The sequence below is a fragment of the Trichosurus vulpecula genome, chromosome 4 (assembly GCF_011100635.1).
Source record: "Trichosurus vulpecula isolate mTriVul1 chromosome 4, mTriVul1.pri, whole genome shotgun sequence".
Taxonomy (NCBI): domain Eukaryota; kingdom Metazoa; phylum Chordata; class Mammalia; order Diprotodontia; family Phalangeridae; genus Trichosurus; species Trichosurus vulpecula.
In genome coordinates this window covers 395833455-395858205 of record NC_050576.1, presented here as the reverse complement: position 1 = coordinate 395858205, position 24751 = coordinate 395833455, and the positions used below count along the sequence as shown (strand labels likewise).

General features: G+C 37.9%; 2 pseudogenes; one reads left to right on the top strand and one right to left on the bottom strand.

Moving 5' to 3' along the window:
- Positions 1-201: 201 nt before the first annotated feature.
- Positions 202-1675, bottom strand: LOC118846537 (annotated as a pseudogene).
- A 9322-nt stretch (positions 1676-10997) lies between these two features.
- LOC118847312 overlaps positions 10998-24751 on the top strand; it is a 26519-nt pseudogene continuing 12765 nt past the window's right edge.

Genomic DNA, 24751 nt, shown 5'->3' with positions numbered 1-24751 from the left:
AACAGGATTCACAAGCTGTGACAAAACTGTCATCCTCTTCAGGGTGTAATTTTGCTTTGTTTTTATACAGTGTAAGTGGAGATTCTTTTTCTGTTTGGCTGTAGCAGACCGGCCATGGTTCCAGTGGGACTAGAGCATTACATGGGTCAGAGGCAATCATTTTGGCAATCTACACATTCATAGTCAGTCCGTGGCTTCCAGCTAGTAGCACTATTTCTGTAGGTCTAGTACACAAACTGAACCATCTGATGCATTGGCTCCTGTAGCATTCCAGCAAACCTCAAATATTCCCCTATAGCTATGATTTAGGGCACTCATCTGAATGTTCCAGATGGGCACACATTTGTTAAAGGAGCCACTCACCAGGTACCTGCCATCAGGACTGAAAGCCACACTGTACACAGGCTCTTGGTGTTTTATCAAAGTATGGATGCAGATGACCAGTTCACATCCCATTACCCAACAGCAGAATCAAAGGTTGCGCTGCCTAGCATGGGGTTGGCATTTGGATTGTTTGTCCCTGGTCCTGTTGGACTCTATTTGATAGTATAAATTTCTTTATTATTATATGCTTGCAAATCATGGACACAACTCTCTTGTTTCATACTCCATATCTTTAAAGTCATGTCATCACGAGGCCAGAAGGTTACCAGTTGGGTCCCATTTGAAAGCATTTACTTCATTTGTATGACCCTGGAATGTCCAGTGCCTGTGCTGTGCTGAATGAAAAGGAAATTGCTGCTTGGCTTCACCACTATGTGCATCTCAGATAATCGTGTCCACTCCAGCACTCTGAATGAAATTTCCTTTCTTGTTGATTTTAATGCAAAAATAGGACCTTTAAGTTGCCCCAAGGTATTAGTAAGATTACCATCTTTAGTCCATATTCTGGCAAATCCATCATATGACCCAGTGGGGAGAAGTGTGCCTTCACTATTCCAATTAAGGGAGGTCACATCATTGTTGCTGGGCACATCCTGCCCACCTTCCCTTATACAATAGCGGAAGACTAACAGGTTCGAGCCACTTGTGCCATTCTCACTCAGATTCCATATTCTTGCTCTTAAGTCACCAGATCTTGAGGCTAGAAGGTCATTAACAGGATTTCAGGCACAGAGTAATACTTCTGACTCATGACCCTGTAATACCACACCTTTTTGTGGGGGGATTTCAACATCTCCATCGACCTTCATCATCTGGATGGTTATTTGCTATACTGTGGGCTCCATTTTCTTCCCCATTTGCAGTATTTTCTCCATTTTTTTTGCTGGACCCTGCTTACTGTGGCAGCAGCAGTGGGAGTTGTAGACTTGTTGGGCTTGCTGTACACTTGCTGTCTGCTTTGTAGCATGTCAGGCACCACTGCATCCATCAGTGACAAAGACTCTATAGGTCATCCATCAAACAAGGTACCACCCTCATTAATCCTGATGTTTGCCTCTACATACTGCAGGCCTTTCTGGATGAAAGAAATCAGAGCAGCAGGTGGAACCAGGGCATCACTGATATTAGACTGGCTGATAAGACTTTCTATACCAAAGGTAAATGCTGAATGAGAAAACCCTGACTCTTCCAAGTATCTATATACCAAGAAGTTGATCTCATCACTGCTTATACTCATCTTTATTCCCACTTAAACCATGAGGTCACAACACAGGATATAACCCATTGGCAGTAGATTGATGTGGGGAAGCTCAACTTATATGTTACTTCCAATCACGTGGAGTTGACACTGGCGCTGCTCCCCAAGGCTGGGTTGGGCCAGGCTGGACAGCCCCTCTTGCCCACAGTGGAGGCTCTGCAAGTGCCCCCAGTCCACTGGCCTCAGGCACCTCATTGGACCATGCAGCTGGAGCAGGAGCGGCCTCGGCTCAGGGAAGGAGAGAATGACATAAGGTGAGAAGAGGGTTTTTGAGATGTAGAGTCAGGAAGAAGAGGGAGTTCATGATGAAAGACTTCTATTTTCTCAATAAAATATGAATCAAGGTCCTCTTCTTAGAGCAGAGGGAGCACACAGGTGCCATAGCAGGGTTAGGAAAAGAAGAGATGATCTGGAAGAGCTACTGTGGGTAATGTGAAAAAGTCAAGCAGGGAAGAATAACAGGATTGCCTGTAGTAGGGAGAGACTAGTTAAGAACAGATTTGTAGTGGTCGCGTGACTTCCTCCAATACTGTTTAGCACCATGTGAATAGGAGTAGAGGATGATGAGGAAGAGGGAGCTCGGGGTTGGAATTTCACATGGATGAGTACCAACAGGACATGAGGACAAGGGATTTCAGGGTAGAGGACTATGAAAAGTTGAAATTGGTTAACACTAGGATTAAGATTAAGAAGGGAGGAAAGTGAAGTCAGAGCAAGGTCGATGGTCTGGGATAGCACTGAGGGATAGAGGGACTGGAGGTCACAGTGAAGACAAATGAAAAGTTTAGGAGTGAGCCATAAGATGGAAAAATGGGAGAGTATGGTCAGATAGAGGAATTTCTGAGCTTTTGATAATGGAAGTAGCACATTTGTGAGTGATGGTGATGTAAACGTCTCTATGTATGACTGAAATGCAGTGAAGGAAAAAATTAGATGGGTTGAAGAAGCTGATGAACCTGGGTGTTTGAGGGAACATCAATATCTATCCATATATCTATAACTATATGTACATATATATCCTCTCTCTGTGTATACATACACACATATAGACACACACATAAAGCTGGGAATTATTCTATTTTTATCATTGTATTTTTAGTACTTACTGTACTAAAAAAGGCATTGTAATGCTTTTCATGAAGCAAGCACGTAATAAATTGCTTATTGAACTATATTGAAAAGAGAAATACAAATGATCAACTTTATGAGAAAGTATTTAATTGCTGTGATAGAAGAATTTAAATTAAAAAATCTATAAGATAATAACTGACATGTATATAATGCCTTCTCATTTTTAAAGTGTCTTCTGTTTGATATTTCATTTGAACCACAACATTCCTGTAGGGGTATTTCCTACAGGTATATTTCTCCCTGTACTACAGATGAGAAAACTAACTTGCCTTTGGTCACACATTTATATGTATCAAGGCTGGGATTTGGATCCAGATGTTCCCAACTCTAAATCTACCAGATCTGTTCAACAATGCTGCCTTTACATCTTCTACATATTACATAGGAAAAGATAATTTCAAGTGGTAAAACTCAGTGTTCATGAGGCCATGTAAAAACAGGCTGGATGAATTGTGAAATATCATGCATCTTTTTGGAAAGCAATATGTGTATATCTATTTCCTAATTTCCTCCTCCCAAAGGGAAGTCAGAGCAAGGTTGATAGTCTGGGATAGCACTGAGGGATACAAATAAAATAATACTAATCATATACTCTAAATTTTAGACTTAAATCTGCCAGAAATCATTTTATGTATATATATATATCTGAGAGAGAGACAGAGAGAGAGAGACAGAGAGAGAGAGGGAGGGAGAGGGAGAGGTTCAAAGTGGCATACCCTCCATGTCCTCCAGCATAGCTCTCTGCCATAAGACAATTTGAACAAGGAAAAGATCATACATATGTTACAATGCAGATTTGGGTTAACATTCCAAAGCAGTCATTACTCAGTTCCTTCCTAGGCCACTTCCCTTCAAGAGTGGTATCTTGAACGTCTAAACAGAAGACTGAACCCAGATGAGTCATGGCAATCATTTCATGGAGTGGGAGGAGGCAAGGATACCATCTAGAGTAGAGTTAAGTTTGGGTTTCTCCATTTTAAAAGAAGGCCTAAGCCTTTGTTTTTCTACTTAAGTCAAGGGAAAAATGTGCAAATAGCTTTAGGCCGGAGGAATTGTTTTTTGTCGTTCAATTGTTTCTCTTCAATGGAAAAGATGGGTCCACCACACACTGTGGGTGTGATGGAATACTATGTACCAGAGGTGTCAAACATGCTGCCTATGGGCTGCGGTGCTGCCTCAATGCTCTGCAATAGAGGCTCAAACCTGATTAAAATGCGTTTGGGAAAGACTTAACAAAATAAATACAAATACAATAAAAGTTAACGTGGCTGCAGGGATCCTTATGTTTAAGTTAGTCAAGCTGTTTCTGAGTTTGACACTGCTGGTGTACACTGTCAGGCTCAGTCGATGTGTTGGTTTTATTTTTGAAACTGCTTTCCCTCGCCTCTTTCTTTTCTAGTCTTTGTTACAAGGAATGGCTCTCTGGATAGTGGGGTTGAGAAATTTATTAGAAAATGGAAGTGACATAAAATAAAAGATAACAATAAAATTTAAAATAGTCTCAGGAGAAATTATTGTCTTTTTCCCTGGCAAAGCCCAGATCCATCTAAAATTCCAACCCTATAAATGGAAGCATGGTAGGTACAATAGAAAAAACCCTGGGCTTGGAATTTGAAAGATATAGGTGTTCGTGCCAGTTCTGCTAAAAGATAGGAATGGGTTTGAGGCTCAGTTATGTTATTATCTCTTAGATATATGACTATGGGCAAATAGTTTAATATACCTCAGTTTCCTTCTCTGTAAAATGGAAACAATACCTTCTCTACTTACTTCATAGGACTAATAAACAAATGCATGTGAAAGCATTTGTCATCTATAAAGCATTTGGTTTCATCCCTACTCCATTTCTAATCCTGTGGACAGCCTTCACCTAGGGTGTCGAGAAGGAGGAAGTCAGTAGGTTTTCCTCCTCTGCCTGGCACATGGCTGAGTTCACAGGCTACTTCAGTGTACTATACCCCTTGTAAGAAGCATAAACAGCCCTGTAATCCCTTTATAAACACACACTTTTCAGCTTATTTGCACCAGAGATTAAATCCTGGTAAGGGCATCATGGAACTACAGAGGTTTGGGAGGTTTTAGGTCTCTTGCAGGTGTCAAAGGGATCGAACACCAGGTGGTTCCACTGGCAAGGGACCAACAAACGAACCAATTTCTTTGCTTGGGTCCTTTTCTCATAGAATATAGGATCTCTAATAATGCCAGAGGAATTCTTTTACATCCATTTGCAAAATGACTAATTAGGGAAAATAAAATGTAAGGGCTTCTTGACATTCCTTGTGCAAAGGCTGAGTGGAGCAAATACATTCCTTCAGTTCTAGAACCTTTCAGAGTGCTTTTCTCATATTAACTTTGTAAGGGAGGTAGTGTGAATATTATCATCCTCATTTTGCTGAAGAGAAAACTGAGGCAGAGAGAAGTGATTGACCCAAGGTCACACAGATAGCAAGAAGCAGAATAGAGGTTTGAATACAGATCTCCTGTTTCCAAGTTCAGCATTCTTCTCAGAACAGCAAACTGCATATGGGATAGTATACCTAAGAGTTATACAGATGTAAATTTCCACTTCAGTTAGAGTTTCTACTAAAAACCTTCCTTGGCGATTCACAACATGCTAGCACGGAGCAAATGGTAACCTAAACCAATGGGCTATGTTAATTTAAGTCTTACTGGTCACAGAACATTGGTAGGGTCATACCAATTTAACAGTTATTAAACTTGTGGAAATTAAAAAAATGGTGTCTCCCTTATACACATCTCTTTTTGGACATAGACATAAATGCACTCCTTTTTATTCTTTTTTCTCTCTGTAGTATTTTGACTGATGATTTCATCAGCTCCCAAGGTATTAGTGATCACTTCATGCTGAGGATTCTCAGAACTACTTATCTTGTCCTAATTACTCCACTAACTTTCATATTTTCATGTCCAACTGCCTATTAGATATCTCAACCTGGATGTTTTCCAGATATTTTAACTTAATATGTCCAGAACTGAACTCATTATCTTTCCTCCCCAAACTCCCCCCTTTTGAACTCTCCTGTTTCTGTTTGGGGTGCCATGCTTCCTGTTACTCAAGCTGGCATCCTAGGTGTCATTCTTGACTCCTCACTCACCTTCATCTTTCATACCCAATCTATTGCTAAGTCCCATCAATGTTACCTTTGCAACATTTTTCCTATTTGTCTTCTCTCCTCTGACACTGCCAACACCCTGGTGCAAGCCCTTATCATGTAACACCTGAAATATTGCAATAGCCTTCTGGTTGGTCTACCAGCCACAAATCCTACCCCACTCCCATCCATCCTCCACTCAACTATCAAATTGATCTGCCTAAAGTGCCAATCAGACATGTCACTCAATCCTATTTGATAAAGTCAAGTGGCTCCCTCTCATCTAGTTCTAGGATGAAATATAAAACCCTGTTTGGCATTCAAGGCCCTTCACAACCTCTCCCCCTCCTACCTTTTCAGTCTGCTTATACCTTACACCCCACCCTCACCTATGAAAGTGCCACTGGCCAGTGATTCTGGCCTCCTTGCTGTCCTGAAATTAAAACACTACATCTCCAGACTCCAGAGGTTTTCACTGGTTGTTCCCCATGTATGGAATTCTCTCCCTCCTCATTTCCCCCTCCTGGATTCCTACAAATTCTAAGTAAAATCTCACTTTCTACAAGACTTTCCCAATCCACTTTAATCCTCTCTATTGATTTTCTACATTTTATCTTTTATATATTGTGTTCATACACAATTGTTTACAAGTTCACTCAGCCTTTAGACTGAGCTCCTGGAGAGTGGGGATTATCTTTTTCATTTCTTTATCTCCTCAGCACTTTGCACAGTGCCTGGAGCACAATGGACTCTTTGTAAATTCTTACTGACTGGCTTGCTAATTTGCTATTTTGGTGGGTCCATGATCTCATCAATTTGATTACCACCTCCAGTGGAACAGATCATAGCTTACCAGTGCTTTTTTATCCTTTGGTATTCTTGTCCATGTAGTCCTAGAAATCCTAAGGGATCTACCCAAAGTTCTGGGAGCCATGCTTAAAATGTAATGGATCATAATGGAATAGGCAGTTTATTCCAGTGGTTATCTCTCTGGAGGTAAAAGCAAGACTAGGGACTTTGCATAGCCCTCCCTCACCTAGATCCAATTCACTTGCATGTGATGGCATCAACTCCTTGATATCCTGGTCCTCTTCAAGAATGAAGGACAAACAGCAAACTCTGTGAGTAGAAAAGGAACTGCTCACTGGGGCCCAAAATTTTCATTCTCCTTCTCCTTTGCTAACTTCAGAGTATATTTTGTTTGTGCAAAATACTTCATACTATATATTAAGATCAACTCTAAATAGGAATATGACTTAAGCAGAAAGGTGATATCATAAACATGTTAGAGAAGCCTGGAAAAAAGAGAAAAAGGACCCTTACATACAAAAAATTTTTGTTGCTTCTTCTTTTCCTTTTTTTTTTCTTTTTGATGGCAAAGTACATAAGGTCTTAATCATCTTTAATGCTCCACTGTAACAACAATGTTAATTGCAACTACTGTGGCTGTGTGAGACCAATAATACCAGCACACAGAAGGGCTGCTAGCACAGGATCTTTGATCTGCTTTTCTAAGGAAAGCAACTTTAAGGGGTTAACAATATCACTTTAATTAAACACATATATATCATTCACTTAGTTCAGGGGGAAAAGTCAGCACCCTGAACTTCAGAGAAAATACAAAGAGAAATTACAAACAGAGAAAATATGGACAGAGAAAATAACACCAGTCAACAGACAGGCTTCTAGCCATCTGACCAAAACTATGCATACATAGTTACCAGAGAGAGAAGTACCAACTTCTGAGTTTTCAAGGCTGGGGTGGTGGTGGGGGTCTCCTTGGGGGCTACCCAGAGTCTCCACACCAATACTCTTCCAATGAGTTAGCCCCAAGTAGAATGCTAACCTCAGAGTATATATACCCTTTTTCAGGGTCTGAGGGCTTCACACCTCTCCAGGGCTTCACACCTTTGGTGACCTAATTAGCAAAAGAATGTGGGCCTTCCTACAAACAAAGGCAAGGTTCAATCAAAGACACTTGGTTGCTTTAGTGTTAAGAAGCACTCCAAAAGAATAAAACAGTGAAAAATCCCACTTGCTTGCCATTACATCCACCTAAAAGCTGCCTGAATAGATTTAAAAATGACAGAATTAACAATAGGGCTATTTGCTCTCAGGACTTCATGGAAGTAATTTCAGGGAAATAAATTCCCGAGACTTTTCTCCCTGCTGAGGGCTTACAGCATGTCATTCTTACCTGAACAGCAGGTAGGCAGGAACAAGAAAGTGTCTTGGCCAGTTAGTGTCTTTTGAATGAATTCTTAGTTCCAGCTCAGCATCCAATCAATCCATCAATTCACCATATAGTTAATCAACTGGAACTAGTTACAGAATGTCTGCACATGCTCCCAATTGACTAACAGAGGGCTTCCATTGCACTTCATCATGTATATCTGAAAGCAGATTGCCCAATCTCTTCTACATGGGCTAGTAGCAAGCAGAGAATACCTTGTGTCTTCTGGAGATGGAAAGATGAAATGGACAGTGTGGATGACATATAATTAGAAAAAAAATTTACACAAACAAAACCAATACAGTCAGAACTAGAAGAGAAACAGTGAACTGGGGAAAATATTTACAGAAAATTTCTCTGTGGAGGGGCAGAGCCAAGATGGCGGCTGGTAAGCACGGACTAGAGTGAGCTCCGTACCCGAGTCCCTCCAAAAACCTATAAAAATGGCTCTGAACCAATTCTAGAACGGCAGAACCCACAGAACAGCAGAGGGAAGCAGGGCTCCAGCCCAGGACACCCTGGATGGTCTCTGGGTGAGGTCTATTCCACACGGAGCTGGGAGCTGGGAGCTGGGAACGGAGTGGAGCAGAGCCCAGCCTGAGCGGCATGGACGATCCAGACCAGAAGCCGGGCAGAGGGGGCCCTAGCGCCCTGAATATGTGAGCTGCGGCAGTTACCAGACCCCTCGACCCACAAACACCAAAGACTGTGGAGAAGGTTAGTGGGAAAAGCTGCGGGAGTGGAAGGAGTTCGCGGTTCGGCTTCCAGCCCCGGGGGCAGCGGAGGTGGGGCAGCTACAGCTGTTGTTACTTCCGGCTCCAGGCCCACCTGGTGGGAGGAATTAACTGGCGGATCAGAGCAGTAGTGCAACAGCCTGCTAAAGATCTAAGCCCAGTCTGGACTGGGGGTCCTTGGGGAAGGAGGAGTGCGGCTCTGACAGAGCTGGCACCTCCCCCCCAAACGTAGAACATAGAACTCGTAAGTCTACAAGCAGTCATACCCCACTGAAAAACTCAAGGGTCAAGTTAGTTGGTTGGGAATATGGCCAGGCAGCGAAAACACGCCCAGATTCAGTCTCAGACTTTGGATTCTTTCTTTGGTGACAAAGAAGACCAAAACATACAGCCTAAAGAAGACAACAAAGTCATAGAGCCTACAACCAAAGCCTCCAAGAAAAACATGAACTGGCCCCAGGCCATAGAAGAACTCAAAAAGGATTTGGAAAAGCAAGTTAGAGAAGTAGAGGAAAAATTGGGAAGAGAAATGAGAAGGATGCGAGAAAACCATGAAAAACAAGTCAATGACTTGCTAAAGGAGACCCAACAAAATACTGAAAAATACACTGAAGAAAACAACACCTTAAAAAACAGACTAACTCAAATGGCAAAAGAGCTCCAAAAAGCCAATGAGGAGAAGAATGCCTTGAAAGGCAGAATTAGCCAAATGGAAAAGGAGGTCCAAAAGACCACTGAAGAAAATACTACTTTAAAAATTAGATTGGAGCAAGTGGAAGCTAGTGACTTTATGAGAAATCAGGATATTATAAAACAGAACCAGAGGAATGAAAAAATGGAAGACAATGTGAAATATCTCATTGGAAAAACCACGGACCTGGAAAATAGATCCAGGAGAGATAATTTAAAAATTATTGGACTACCTGAAAGCCATGATCAAAAAAAGAGCCTAGATACCATCTTTCAGGAAATTATCAAGGAGAACTGCCTGATATTCTAGAGCCACAGGGCAAAATAGAAATTGAAAGAATCCATCGATCGCCTCCTCAAATAGATCCCAAAAAGAAATCTCCTAGGAATATTGTTGCCAAATTCCAGAGCTCCCAGATCAAGGAGAAAATACTGCAAGCAACCAGAAAGAAACAATTTGAGTACTGTGGAAACCCAATCAGAATAACCCAAGATCTGGCAGCTTCTACATTAAGAGATCGAAGGGCTTGGAATGCGATATTCCGGAGGTCAATGGAGCTAGGATACCTATGATTTCATCTGTGTAGGGGGCTCTCACTGTGGAAATTTTGTTCTTTGATGCTGATAAGCAATTCCTCTGAGACTTGCCCAAGGCAATGAACAGTGAAGCACCTTTCTCATAGCCACATGGTGTTTGTATCAGAAATACCATTCTAACTCAGGTCTTTCAGCTTCCAACACAAGTTCTCTAATTATTCCAAAATATTATTTCTAATCCCTTATTTTATACTAGTTTTTTTGTTAGTTATTCATGTATGGGTTCCATCTACCATAAAAGACTGTAACCTCTGAGCACTATGAATGCCTAACTCATGTCTCCCTCCCAATAGTCAATACTGCAACTCAACTACTCTACAATCTTTTGCCTAAATGTCAATTACGATTCTGCTTCTATGACTTTACCCATGTTATTTATTCCCCATAGCTATTGAATCCCCATAATTAGAATACTCTTCCTCACCTCATTTACCATTCTTACCCATGCTATAAAGCCCAACTCCATTGTTGTCATGAAGTATTCTATGATCTTCATTCACACTCTCCTTCTCCCCAAGCTGCTTATCACTTTCCCTTTCAGACTTCACTTCATAGTTTATTTGTAACTTTCTTAATCACTTTTCAGGAGAATTGAATATTTCTTATGTTTGGTTTTGGTTTATCCTTCTCAGGAGTTGTGATTACCACATCTAAATATTTCATGCCCACAGGAGCCTACCGTGGTATTCTGCACATAATAAGCTCTAAATAAATGTTATTGAACAAATTGAGCAAATCTTTGTATCTCATACATCTCTCACGATGCTTTGCACATAGTGAACATTCATTATGTATTTGTTAAATGAATGAATGGATTATATGAGGTTAGATCATGCTTTAAATAGATAAACTAAAGAATGACCACAACAACTCTTTCAGGTACAACCTGGATGCAGGAGATTGTAGACATGATCCAAAATGATGGAGATGAAAAGAAGTGCCAACGAGCTAGCACCTACGATAGGCACCCTTTTATTGAGTGGAAATCATATCCACCCTCTTTACCTGGCAAGTTTTTAAAAAAATTACAGTTGGATTGACTTAGAGTTAAGGTCCTGAACCCATTATCAAGTTCTGAAGGAGTTCTCAAGCCATTCTCAAGAGTTCTCAAGGAGAACTCTTTCCAAAATACAAGGAAGGAATTTTCCTGAAACTACTTCTAGCAATAAAGATTAGCACTTTCCCTGTAAATTTTACTAACCTAAATCATTGAGGATTTGGATATGCCACATAGTTATTAGGCGTCATAGATATGACTTGAACCTTGGTCTTGTTGGCCCTCAAACTTTCTCTCTATTCACTATGCCAGGCAGATAGAGCAGCTCTTCTCTCCATTTCAGAAATAGGGATAGTGAGGCACAGAGAGGTTGAACTGACTCATCACAGGTTTAAAACCAAAAGGCTACTGTGGCCAAATTCAGTGCATTTTCACCCATGAGAATTAAAGACCTGGACTGCATAAATTATAGAGTCTCCCTAAGAAGATCAATCCTTGAGGGCCACTCCAGAATATATTCTCACACCTAGAGAATTCTCCTCCTCTGTACTGGGCAGAAATTTACTTACGTAGAGGTTTTGTGTAAAAGAGATTTTACCTTAGTCAATAATCTGAAAAGTGATCATGTACATGATCATCACCAAAAAAAAACCATGTATTGAGCACTAGTTTGCTTTAGTCACTCTGTTATGCACTGAATTTTCAAAGAAGCATAAGATATAGCCCCTATCTTTGAGGGCTTGAAATCGATTTTGGATCAAGCTAAAATAATTGATTTGGAAATTTCTTCCAACAATTCAAATTCAGCCATGCCTATTTATTCTATGAGCTATTTGTCCATGTCCCCCCATAAATTTTCTGCAAGAGATAGATGCAGTTCTTATAAAACTTCTGTAAGAGTCTGAAGGTGGGAGAAATCACTGAGTCTGGGCAATCAGGGAAGGCACCCAGGAAGAAGGGAGACTGGAACTGGGACTTGAAGAAGAGTAGGTAGGACATAGTTTAGGAACAAGTGGAGAAGACATTTCAGTAAGTGAATCAAAATGAGCAAAGATGCAGAGGCTGGGAACTGAAGGACATGGGAAATGTTTGCAAACAAAAACTACAACAACAATAAACACACATATGTAGGATATATGGATTATGCATATATATGAGTATGCATGTATATATATGAGTATATATAGAGACACAAATGTATGCTTATGCTATGTGTATGTGTGTGTGTATGTATACAGAAAGAGAGACAGAGACAGAGATGGATGAATATCTCCTATTCATTTGGAAAATTGAGGAAATATTAGAAACAATCCTTATTATGTAGCATGATGCTTACAGGTATCATATGATGCACATGAGATTTTAACTTATAAAGTCTTCCTAATTAGGATGCAAACATACATGGACTAACCCAAACACATAAATCAGCTACTCACCACTACCATTGAATAACTAACCCCTCTCAGATGGCATGCTTAGATCTATTAGATCTATTACACAAGAAGGCTTGGATCTATTATCATTTATAATTAATGCTAAATTTAGTTAATAGTATTAAATTCAGGACACCTGAACTCATGTAGATTTCTATGCACCTTTAAACCACAGAAATACAGGGGCTAAAGAAATATACCCACCTCATAGGTCCAGAACTACTGAGATCTCTCACAATATCCTCCTCCCTCTAAGGGTAGTGACCTCTTCTTTCCTACTGCCCTCTCTCTGTTGCCCAAGGTAGGACTGAAGAAACACAATCAATAACCAAGCCATTGTCAAATAGCCTGTAAATCATCACAGAGCTCACATATTTCCCTGGTTCTACAAACTACTTTCTGTTCTATGACTCTACACTTACATTAGGGAGCAGAAAATTCTCTGCTGGTTCATATCATATGCACCACTAAAGTGTAATTCATCTTCAGATGAAAAGTAGTAATTTATGTAAAGTGCTTTGTAAATTTTCATGTACTATACTATTATTTTAATATATAATATACCATATTAATACATAATATACTATCATTTTCTTTTTTCTGAATGGAGGGCAGTCACAGTCAAAAACATCTCTTTATATTCAATAAAACTTCGAACATCCAATTTCAGATTACCATGAGACAGTAACACAAAAGTTACATACCTGAGGGAAGCAGTAAAAATATGAATGACATTGCACTACTTTTTAAGGTCCGGACCTTGCTATGAAAATGCCTTCTCCAAGAACACTGAAGACACATCTCCTTGTCCAGATGTTACCACCATCTTTCTGGAAACAAAATACAAAAGTAAGATTGCCAGTAGTTAAAATCTGCCTTGTTTTGCATCACCTGTTGTTCTAGAGGATAGCAAAAAATTCTTTTTGAAATGAAACATCTAACATAGTTCAGTGTTAGGCAGCTGTGCCTTCACAATGCAAAGGGCTACATTTCATTTTCATCTTTCTGGGTAGTGAGAGAGGAGTTCTTCAGTCAGAAGCCTGAATGGCTAATGGGAATCCCCTCATTTGGAAATGATGCGAAATCACTGGGTCAGTCCATATCTCTTGACTTTTGTGGAGCAGTCCTTTGTGAACATATAAAAAAAAACTACCTCAAAGTTAACACATGATAACTTTCCCATCTTGTTTCATTTTTAATTTTTTTTAAATAATAAGCATTTCCTGTCTCTCCATATGACATCCAACCTCCATGAGAAGACAAAAACAAATGTCCTATAACAAATATGTCTAGTTAAACAAAATAAATACACATATTGGCAGGTTGAAAAATGTGTCTAATTTAGCATATTTATTCCATCATGTATCTGTGAAGAGTTAGATAGCATTCTTCATCTTCGATCCTCTGGAAACACGGTAAATTATTTATGTTGATTAGTTTTCTTAAGAATTTTCAGTCTATTCATGTTTATGATGTTCTTCTACCTTTAGTTGTTCTTCTCACTTCATCTTACTTCATTCTAAATCAGTTCAAAGATTTTCCATCTTATCTGAAAATTTCATTTCATCATTTCATATGGAACCTTACTGGCCTATTTCACATATGTTGTTTTGTTCAGCCATTCCCCTCTTGGATGGAACCCTCTTAGTTTCCAATTTAAAGCCACTACAAAAAGAGCTGCTTTAAATACTTGTGCAAATATTGGTTGTTTTACTCCTTTTTTGAGTGATAGGTGATAGGTGTTGTATTTGTATTGCTGGGTCAATGCATATACACACTGAAGCAAGATGGTGGAGTAGCAGAAATAATTACAGTGAGCTTTTTCACCCATCAAAAATCCACCAAGAAGGCCTAGAAATTTAATCAGACTGAATCCTAAATAGCAAACCCAAGAAAAAGATCAAAGTGAGTCATTTTGCCAGCACAGGTCAGCATACAGAGACAAATAGAGAGGTCTTTTCTGCACTGGAAAGGATTCTGGCCAAAAGACCATGGGCATTCAGCATCATAGCTCAGGAAGTAGCTGTGCACTTGCACAAAAAATCATCTCAGTTCCAGCATAGGAAGAACTGGCCTTGTGCAAGATGAGAAAATGATGGCAAGAGAGGGGATCTGGATTGAGGGGCAGGGAAAGGGTTGGAAAAGGGCCAGCATATTTTAAAAAAAGTTTAAAGTAACTAACGGAACATAATAACTGTTTACCAAAAAGAAAGAAAATAAAATCATAACATGGAAAAAAATTAGAAACACTAAATCTCACTCTCATATCCTTAAGGTAAATGGATTAAACACTCTAACCAAATGAGAAAGAGTGAGACTGGATAAACAAACAAAATCTTATAGGCCGTTGCTTCTAACAAAGATTTCAGAAACAAAGAAATACACAAAAGAAAACTGAGGGGAAGAAAATAAACTTACTACAAATCAAATAAACCCCAATGGGAACTAGTTGTACTCATTATACTCATTATATTAAAAACACATTCAGAAAGTAGAAAGGATAAAACAAGGAAACTATATTATATTGAAAGGAAGTATTGACAGATACCAGTATCAGTGATAAACTGATACAATTAGAATGTCTTAACATCCAAATTCATAAAGGAAACATTATTTGAAACACAAGAAGACAGTAAAATAAGAGAAGTAGGAGATTTTTAGTCTCCTATATCAATAGTGAGAGAGACTTCAGTATCCCTCTCTCAGCTTTAGATGAGTCTAACACAAAGGTAAATATGGAACTGAATAAATTGCTAGGGAAACTAGAGCAAAAAGAATGGTCTTTTCTAAATGTGACAGCAAAAGATGATATATATGTAAGTATATACATATGTCTCAGGACCATAAGGAATTTTTCACAAAATCTGTCAATGTGCTTAAGTTAAGAGATATTGCAAACAAACGTAAAATGACAAAAATAGTTATATTTTTTCAGACTATAATACTTAAATAGATACTGGTTCAGGGACAAGAAACCAAAAGTACAGACCAAAATGAAAACTTAATATCAAAGCTTAAATAATAAATAGGGCAAAATAAATCATAAAAACGGTTAACCACTGCATAAAAAAAACTGGTGATGAAACTATAACAAAATTCCTGGGACAGAACTAAAGAAGTACTCAGGTGAAAAATTCATATTCTTAAAAACATAAATTAGCAAAATAGAAAAAGAAGGGATTAATGAATTGAATATGCATCTTAAAACATTAGAAAGTCAATAAACCTGAAATAATAGGAATAGATAAATTGTGAACAAAGAAAAATAATAGAAACAATTCAAAAAATTAAAACTTATTTCTTTGAAAAGACCAATACAATTGACAAACACCCAGCTTATCAGACTGAAAAGAAGAGAACAAAAATGTAGATCAACAAAATGGCAATGAGCAAGGTGAGTTCACAGAAAAACCAGGAAAAATAAAAGAACATATAGGACATATGGTACACAATCATAAACTAACAAAACTAAGAAAAAAATAAAATACTTTAAAATATAATACATATGGGGAAGAGCCAAGATGGTGGCTAAGCTCTACCCCAAATCCCTCCAAACAACTGTAAAAAATACTCTGAGCAAATTATAGTGCTCCAGAACCCACGAAAAACAGAGGGAAACAAGTCTCCAGCCCTAAACAGCTTAGATGGTTGCTGGGAAGGGTCTATCCCACCATGCTGGGAGTGGAGCACAGCCCAGCGTGGGCTGCACCAGGACGGACCAGAATGGGAGTCTGGTGGACCAGGCCCTAGAACCCTGAATCATTGAGCTGTGGCAGTTACCAGACTTCTCAACCCACAAATGCCAAAGACAATGGAACAGGTTAGTGGGAAAACTGCTGGATCTCGGTGAGAAGTATGTGGTCTGGCCCTAGCCCTGGGGCTGGCAGAAGTGCTGCAGTGGCAGCAGCAGCAGGAAGCTCTGGTGGCCACTTCCTGAGCTCCAGAGATGGTTGTTTCTGGTCCCAGGCCCACTTGGTGGGAGGAATCAAGTGGCAGATCAAAGCAGGAGTGCAGGGATTGCTTTGCTGGTGCAGAGGCAGGGTTCTCTTGCTTCGCCTTGCTTGGATCTGGATTGCGGTCCTGGTTGGCAGTTGTTGGGGGAAGAGGAGCACTGGTGTGGTAGAACTTGCTGTGTAGAAGTAGCTCTGAAAACAGCAGTGCAAGGTCCCTAAAGCTCAGGACAAAATACTCCCTACTCTACAAGCAGTGATACCCTGACAAAAACCTCAAGGGTCAAGTAGTTGGCTGAGAACATGGCCAGCCAGCATAAAAAGGACTCAGACTCAGACTCAGACCATAGAAACTTTTTTTGGTGACAAAGTAGATCAAAACATACAGCCAGAAGAGGTCGACAAAGTCAAAAAGCCTACATCCAAAGCATCCAAGAAAAATATGAATTGGACTCAGGCCATGGAAGAGCTCAAAAAGGATTTGGAAAATCAAGTAAGAGAAGTAGAGGAAAAATTGAGAAGAGAAATGAGAGTGATGCAAGAAAACCACAAAAAACAAGTCAATGACTGGCTAAAGGAAACCCCCAAAATACTGAAGAAAATAACACCTTAAAAAATAGACTAACCCAAATGGCAAAGAGCTCCAAAAAACCAATGAGGAGAAGAATGTCTTAGAAAGCAAAATTAGCCAAATGGAAAAGGAGGTCCAAAAGACCACTGAAGAAAATACCCCCTTAAAAATTAGATTGGAGCAAGTGGAAGTTAGTGACTTTATGAGAAATCAAGAAATTATAAAACAGAACCAGAAGAATGAAAAAATGGAAGACAATGTGAAATATCTCATTGAAAAAACCACTTACCTGGGAAATAGATCCAGGAGAGATAATTTAAAAATTATTGGACTACCTGAAAGCCACGATCAAAGAAAGAGACTTGATATCATCTTTCAATAGATGCTGAAAACACCTTTAACAAATTACAACATTCTTTTATGATAAGACTCTATACAACATAGGCATAGAGAGTCCTATTTTACATTTTTATAAACTGCATTTATTTAAAACCAAAATCAAATAATAAATCTAATAGAGACACACTTGAACCTTTTCTAATAATATAGAAGTAAAGCAACGATCCTCACCCTCTACACTAATCTTTTAAATGGTTCTAGCAATATGGTTCAGCAATAAGACAACATAAAGGAATTAAAGTCATAAGGATAGGTAAAGAAGAGCTAAAATTATCCCTACTTATTGATATGATGATATGATGATTTACCTGTAAAATCCTGGGGAATAAGCAAAGATAAAAATTGGAACAATAGCTTCAGAAAGTTTGAGATAACAAAATAAATCCACAAAAATCAATAACATTTCTATATGGTAAAAACAAAATAAATAACAAAATAAATGAAGCTATCATAGAAAAAGGAATCCCATTCCAAATAATTAAAAATGTATAAAATACCAGTGATCAACATACCAATACTCAGGAAAGACTTGCACAGATTCAATTTGAAAATTCTTCTTATAGTTAAAAAAAAAGAAAAAAAGAAAAAAATTGCTAGAGGAATATTCAGTGCTTATGGCTAGACAGTACCAATAAAATGAAAATGACAATCCTACCAGAATTATACACTTTTAATGTAATACCAATCAAATAACTAAGTGAATACGTTATAAAAGTTGATGAAATAAAATTTATTTGAAAAATGGAAGAATTATAATATCAATGAAAATGATAAAAATAAGTAGGGATGAAGGAGGAATAGCAATAACAGAAATCATACTGTATTGTAAAACAGAAAACCTGAAAAACATCTGGAATTGGCTAAAGAGGATAGATTAATGGAACAGACTAGACAAAGACTCAGAAACTATATATCTCAATAGCACAATGTTGAATAAAGTAGAAAAGAATAAATTAATTGCCCAGGAAAAAACATACATAAAAAAGGCTGGGAATACTGGGAAGCAGTCTGGCAGAAATTAGGCTCAGACTAACACCTTATACCATATTCCACAATATATTTTCAATGCATATACAATCATAACATTAAAGATTATAGTATTAAAAATTAGAAGTGAAAAAGATTGTGTATTTCTCACAGCCATGGTTAAGTGATGAATTCTTAACTAAACAAACAATAGAGGCAATTATAAAAGGTAAAACAGATAACTTTGATTACTTAAAACTGAACAGCTTCTGAATAGACAGAATTATTATACCTGGGATAATAAGGAAAGTGGTCAAAAAGGAAAAAAAAATCATTCTTTCAAATTTTTCTGAAAAGAGCTTAGTTTCCCATATATATAAGCAGTTAATAAATATATTATCTGATAAATAGCCATTTTCTAATAGATAAGTGGTTAAATTATATGATTAAACAGTTCTTAAAAGAAGTGCAATGTATTCACAACCATAAGAAAGAATCTTCAAAATCACAAATAATATGAGAAACAGAAATCTAAACAATGTTGAGGTTATGTTTTAAGAAATGATGAATGAGGTGAATATGGAGAAGCATAGAAGGATTTCTATAAACTGATGTAGAGTGAAGTAAACAGAGACAAGAAAACAATATATAGAGTAACTTATATGATGTAAATAGAGTAAATTGACAGAAAAAATCAAAAGTAAATGAAACATATATAAAAAGATCTAGCAGGACTTAAAGGAAGAAAAAGGAAAGAACATCCCCAAAGCACTCCTTTGTTGGCATAGAATGTACCCAGATGTTACATATGGCACATGGTTATGGATTTATTCAATGTATTGATCAGTTATACTGATTTTTTTTCTTCTCAAAATACTTTTTTATATGAAATGCTCTCTGGAAGGAGGAGAGGGATGGATACTTGAGATAAATATGATGATGTGAGAAACATGATATTAATTTTTTAAAGGGTTGTTTATTTAAGAATCAGACCATAAAATGGAAATAGAATCCCCTGGTCATCTCATGAATGTAAACCTATGAAAGCCAAAATCCAGAGCATCCAGGAGAAAGCAAGAAGTATTGGAAGCATTCAGAAAGAAAAAATTTAAATACCAAAGAGCCACAGTCAGGATCTCACACAATATAGCAAGCAACTCTATATAAAGGAATGGAGAGCTTTGAATATGATGTTACAGGAGACAAAAGATTTAGCTTTAGTCAAGAAAAACTTACTCAACAAAACTGAGTATGATCATACTGGGGGAAAGTAGATCTTTAATGAAATCAAGCAATTCTGAGCATTCTTGGTGAAAAGACCAGAACTAAATAAAACCTCTGAAGTTCAAACAGAAGAGTCAAGGAAAACATAAAAAGGTAAACATAAATTAGGCAGTGCAGTGGATTGAGTGCTAGGTTAGAAGTCAGGAAGACATCTTTCTGAGTTCAAATCTGGCCTCAGACACTTACCAGCTGTGCAATCCTGGACAAGCCACTTCATCCTATTTACCTCAGCTTCCTCATCTATAAAATGAGCTGGAGAAGGAAATGGCCAACAACTCCAGTATCTTTGCCAAGAAAACCCCAAATAGAGTCATGAACAATAGGATATGACTGAAAACAACAGAACAACAATGACAAAAAGTCAAATCAGGTTAAAAAAACTAGACTTTGATATATTCACATAGGTATGACTATGGAGGAGAAGATAAGGGTAGCACTTCCCGCCCTCCACCCAACACTACTCCTACCTTCATCCCCAGATGAATACATGATGAAGAAATAAAGCTGGAATTCTAAGTTCTAAGTGCTTTATCCTTCCTCTGCTTCATATTAGATAAAAATTCCTGCTTGGATGAAAAGAAAAGGTTTCCCTGAAATCACAGACCATAGTCTGCCCCTGACAGGCTCTCCTGTGCCCCAAGTATCAGTAGATGAAATGGGATAATGAAATACTCTAAGCAGCCTTTTAAATATTATAATGCTTAATGCAAAACATGAGCATTTTTCTTAACTATTTCTTTTCTCACTGACATTCATTGTCTTCACTTTTATCTACATTCGTTGCAGATCATCTATGTGGCAAGAAATGCAAAAGATAATGTGGTGTCTTACTACTACTTCTCAAGAATGGTTAGACGCTTTCCTAGGCCAGGCACCTTAGAGGAGTTCATTGAAAAATTTATGAATGGAAGACGCAAGTAGACATAAATCTGTGGTCTCCTGATTCACTCCTCACCTGGGGTCAGCACTAAACAAGAGAGGAGGTTTTCTATCTGCACTTGTCTAATTTTATCCATAATAAAATCAGAATCCTTTAGAAATATGATTCTCCAAATGATTCAGAATGGCAAAAAAATTATGTATTCCATCTTTTCCAAAGCAAACTGTTGGTCAGTGATTGAGCACCTAATGTGAGCAGAACACTGAAGCATGACATTGTGTGATAGGGTTGGGAAAGAAGAACTTAGCTCTTCTGGAATTACTCAATCTATCCTAAACTGTTCACGTCCATATTATCAGACAAACTACCCTGTGTCTTTTGTGTTTTCAGGTTTGTTAACATGTAATTGTATGTAACAGGTTCTGATTATTCTTTTTTATGTCTTCTGGGTTTTTTATTTTCAAACAAAGCTAGTTTGGAGGGTCTCTTTGTTTCTGGGTTTGTTTGTTTTTATTTTCACCTTGCCCATTTTATATTGTGTTGACTGGATTTTCTATTCTCTTCTATTTTGATCTAATTTGCTAAAGTTTATGTATTTTGATGGTATTTTTTAAAAAGGAGCAGCTTTCAGATTTATTTATGATTTCTATAGGGTTTTTGGGGGATTGAATCCTTCTCTTTCCCCTGTACTTCTTAATAAATGTTTTTAATACTTCTTTTAGTGATTTTGTTTGCTTTCTAACTTTTGCATGCATATTTAGGTGATTAATAATTTCTATTTCAATTTCCTTAATGTATTTTAGTAGAAATATGATTTTCCCCCAATAACTGCTTTAGCTTTATAATAGAAATTTTAGTATGTTTTTTCCTCATTATTATTTTCTTTTGTTTGATTATTCTTTCTATTATTTGTTCTTTAACCTGCTAATTACTTAACATTCCATTGCTAAGTCCTCAAATTAGACTGTGTTTATTTTTTTGTGGACCCTAAACTAATCACTATTTTTTTGTGATATAGTCTGTAAATGATATATTTACAATTTTTGCTTTTTCATGTTTATTTGCAATATCCTATTGCCATCATACATGGTTAATTTTGAATGCACACACATATATATGCTTTTATATGTCTACATAAGTGTATATATGTATATTTGTATATACATAGATAGATAAATAGATAATTCAGCAGTACCATTTAGAAGATGCTACCTTTTTGCTCTAGGTTCTCCAATAATTTGTTTAATTTTATATTTTCCATTTTTATCTTTTTCTTAGACTTATATGAAAGAGAGAATTATGAAATCTCCTGTTATAGTCTAAGTTTTCTCATATTTAGTTAGTATTTACCTTATGAATTTAGAAGATTAAGCATTTAAAGCACACAAGTTTAATATGGATTTTGGTTTGTTGTCCATGGCTCTTTCTGGCATAATTTAGTGTGCTTATTTACCTCTTTTTATGTTCTCAATGATTCCTTGTTGTTTGTCTGATACCATAATTGCAGCTCCTGCTTTTTTCGATTCACCAGACCTTTAGGAAATTATTCCTAGCACCTCATTTTTTTTTCTGGATGGATGAAGTATGAATGAATTCATGAATACTGGCACTGGATGGAACCAATGAAGAGTCACTGTAGAATATATTGCTTTGATATACATAATGCCTGAAAGAATAGGTTTTTCACATCTTTTGAAAAAAAGTAGTAGTGTGTGTGCGTGTGTGTGTGTGTGAGAGAGAGAGAGAAAGAGAGAGAGAGAGAGAGAGAGAGAGAGAGAGAGAGAGAGAGAGAGAAGAGAGAGAGAGAGGGAGAGAGAGAGAGAGGGAGAGAGAGAATAAGTGTGTGTTCAGACTAGACCAATGGTTTCACTGAAATAGGCAATTTTCAGTGAGAAAATTCCCTCTACCAATTTTGACCAACAACTTTGTTGCAACAATTACTCTTAGAGAGTTGCCTAAGGCACCTATGCCCAGGCACAAAGTAGGATTCAACCAGATTTTTCTGATTCTAAGGCACGATCTCTATCTATATGATGTGATACTACTTTTCTAATTAAGCATAAATAAATACAAATACATGAACATGCAAATATATGTATATATGTGTGTATACATATACATATGCATATATATATATACATACACTTATGTATGGATCCTTCTTTCTACTACAAAAATGATCTCTATGGTGATCCTTTGTCTACTTGAATTTGATAATCCAGCCTTCCTGCTTATCCTTCCCTTTTACAGACAGACATGAGGTAAACAGCAGATCCTGAGCACCCACTCTTATCAGATGGTATTTGCATCGTGGCTGTTAACTGCTCTTTTTCATTCCATTCACTTCCAGTGCTCTGGGGTTCCTGGTATGACCATGTGAAGGGATGGTGGGATAAAAAGTACAAACACCCCATTCTTTACTTGTTCTACGAAGACAAGAAAGAGGTGGGTAACAGAGTGAATGTCCGTGCACCAAACCATCCTTGCTGCAGAATCTCAGAGTCAAAGAGTGAAAAGGGACCTCACAGGCTAGAGAGTCCAAGGATCCCATTACGATGGCCCTGACAGATGCTCATCTAACCTTCTCTTGAACTCCTCTAGTTAGGGAGAACAGAGGAATCCCTAACACAGCCCATGCCACCTTCCAATAGCTTCCAATAGTTTTTAGGAGAGTTTTGTTTACATCAAACTTATAACAGTCTGTCCATAAATTCTACCCATTGGTGTATTGGGGATCCTTGAAGAGTTTGGCCTTTGTTTCCTTTGATTAATTCAGTGTCTTTGATTGAGTCTTACTAGGTGCTAAGCCCCAGGCCAAAACCCCTATCTATTAGGTGCTAAGCCTATGTGGGTGTGAATTGGTAACTAAGGTGGGGCTCCAGGTGGGCCCAATGAAGGGACATGCTAACACCAGAGCCAATCATAGGAGCCTAAGTTCTGGTCACTCAGATGATGTTTGATGACATCTGAAACTGTATATAAAGGGAGAACAGAGCTATTTGCTTAGGGCTCCCATTCCTGGAGGTAAGGGACTCTGGGCAGCTACCGTAAGGGCCTTCCAACTGAACTCAGATGTTGATGGTTCTCTTGGTAACTATGAATTGTATTGGGTTTCTTTGTAATTTGATTGTATTTGCTCTGAAGTTCAGGGTGCTGGCTTTTTCCCCTGAACTAAGTGAATGATATTTGTATGCTGGATTAAAGTAAAATGAGATATTTGATAAAGACAACAAGAAGAAGATGGCAGGGACCACTTTGACTTTTTGCATGGAGATCTAAGGAAGGAAATGATGGAAACTCAGCTAAAAATTTTCCCTGGATTTTTCTCCCCATCACACCTCAAGGCCACGTGTGTGCCACACCACAAATGACCTTTTCCTGTCTTGCTCCTTCTACCAAGATTCTAGTCTCTTATCGATTAATCCATCAATAAGCTTTATTAAGTACTTGTTTCATATTAAGCACTAAGCTTAGGCACTGGTGATACAAAGACAAAAATGAAACAATCCCTGCTTCAGTGAGTGTCTATAATCCAGCAAGAAGAGGTAACCATATCTAGGTATGTAGATGTAAATGTGCATATATAGCCATAAATATGCTTATATCTATATATGTATGTACGTACATGTTTTATGTCTGTATACATATATCTATAGTATATGTGTGCACATATATATGGCTATATACATATACACATGGACATACAGACACATAGAGAGTCTTATTGTAAACTCTAAACCTCAGTAGCTTAAAACTGCACTAAGATTTTTGGAACACCTTGTCTATAAATATACATATACATACAGATACTTCATATATGTGTATATGTGTATGTATATATGTATATACACACATATGTGTATGTGTGTGTATATACACACAGGGGTATGCGTGTGTGTGTGTGTGTGTGTGTGTGTGTGTGTGTGTGTGTGTGTATCAGCTAGGTGGTGCAGTAGATAGAGTGCTGGGCCTGGAGTCAGGAAGACTCATCTTCCCAAGTTCAAATCTGGCCTCAGACCCTTGGTAGCTATGTGACCCTGGGCAAGTCACTTAAGCCTGTTTGCCTCAGTTTCCTCATCTATAAAATGAGCTTTGTCAAGAAAATCCCAAATGAGGCCAGAAAGAATCAGA